This window comes from Capsicum annuum, chromosome 10, assembly GCF_002878395.1.
Source record: "Capsicum annuum cultivar UCD-10X-F1 chromosome 10, UCD10Xv1.1, whole genome shotgun sequence".
NCBI classification, from domain to species: domain Eukaryota; kingdom Viridiplantae; phylum Streptophyta; class Magnoliopsida; order Solanales; family Solanaceae; genus Capsicum; species Capsicum annuum.
In genome coordinates, this window is record NC_061120.1 from 91949462 (window position 1) to 91951213 (window position 1752).

General features: G+C 30.1%; 1 long non-coding RNA gene across 2 annotated transcripts in view; it reads left to right on the forward strand.

The window, feature by feature from the left end:
* The first annotated feature begins 554 nt into the window (after positions 1 to 554).
* The window catches only part of LOC107844862, a 7753-nt gene continuing 6555 nt past the window's right edge, over positions 555 to 1752 (forward strand). For both annotated transcript variants that reach the window (XR_001666603.2, XR_007045778.1), the window contains exon 1: positions 555 to 789. This is a non-coding gene — a long non-coding RNA (uncharacterized LOC107844862). The remainder of the gene's footprint in view (positions 790 to 1752) is intronic.

Here is a 1752-nt window from a genome sequence, read left to right on the forward strand (position 1 = left end):
AAGTATCTACCTGTGTCACACATACATCTCATGCATCACATATTCATTTCCTATATTTCACGTACATTTTGTGTCAGTTAATATATAATATTCTTTTTAAAAAACACACACGTATATATTAATTATTAAACATGTGTGAGAGGTATACAATAAATTTATAAAGAAACTAGTGCAAGACTCAACTAGTTGTCCAAGCACATTCACAATGTGGACATGTTAGGCCTATTAGGTCCAACTAATTCAGTCATAATGCAAATGCTCTTATCGATATCTTCTTTCGCATCAAGAGTTGGATCAATAAAAGTAAGGGGATAACACTACTAAAAAAGTTTTTTTTTTTAAAAAAAAGAGACCTAAAATAAGAGACCTCAAAATAGGTCGAAAATAAAAGACCTCATGAGGTTGCTTATCCCCTCAATTTTTTAAAAAAATTTATTTTAAAATAAAGAGACCTCGTGAAGTCGGTAAATGCTAACAAAAATTATGCGACACAATAATAGCGACTTCAAGAGGTCGAAAATGCAATGCGGGAATGAAAATAAAATGTGAAAAAAGTTAGCGCCAAAAAAATAAAAATTGATGAATAAAATTTTACACATCGCGACTTCATGAGGTTGTAAATTAATATTTATTATTAAAAAATTTTACCTCTAACTATTTTAAACATATATTATTATAATTAAAAAGAAAAAAACGCAAAGAAGGTCAGCTCCCTCTCTCAAATCCAACTCTCTCTCTCAAATTAAAATCAGACCTCTCTCTCAAATTCACATCCGTCAGCTCTTCCAGGTAAGGTTGCAAGCTTTAATTTTTTCTTATTTGAAGATTTTGTTATGAATAATTGGAGGTTATGAATAGAATGAAAATATATGGGTCTCCTTTAATTTTTCCAAAATGTAAAGATTTTGTTATGAATAATTGGGGGTTTTGTTGTCTTAAACTGTGTTTCTATGTTTCCCATCTTTCTTGGTTTTATTTTAGAACTGGGTTTCAGATTTATGCTTTCTGATCGAATAATTGAGGGGTTATGCAATTTTAGAACAAAGTTTATGATTTTTTTTTGTTCTTATTGATTTCAGAATTGTGTATAATTTTTATTCAAATGGTTATATAATTTTATGATGCACGTACTTTTGTTCCTAACTTACTTGCTGATTTGTCCCATATTTAATCTTTCTTTGTGTAAGAGTAGAATATTGCAGGTTCCATATTATTGTAGAAATTTAATGATATGTCTGAAACAGCCTATCATTACATTTCTTGTATGATAGGACATCTCCTGAACTAAATCTAGCCAGCACCAAACTATGAATTTTATTTATCTTTCATTTTGAAGAGGCAGCCTTATGCTGATGATACCATTATGTAATAACATATTACTTGTTTGAAGGTGTGGAGGATAAGAATTAGAGTAAAAGGATAGTAGGAAGGAGTGTGTCCTTACTAGTAGGTAGGAAAACTTTATTTTTATTATCTGTGGTAGTGGGTAGTGCTAGTCTTGTTTCAGAGTGTGCTTAGCATTCCTGGTGGAACATGGACAGTAGTAATAAAAATGTAACAGTGATATTTCATAATTTGACATATCAATTACCTCCAAAATCTATAAGCATCTTGCTTGACAAGGTATGTATGAAGGTTTATATCTGACATCAGTTTGTGTTAATTTCATATTTGGTGACAGAGCTTTATCTACTCCTATAACAGTAAAGTAACATAACTATTTTTAATCACATTAAGGTAACTGTAGTTTTA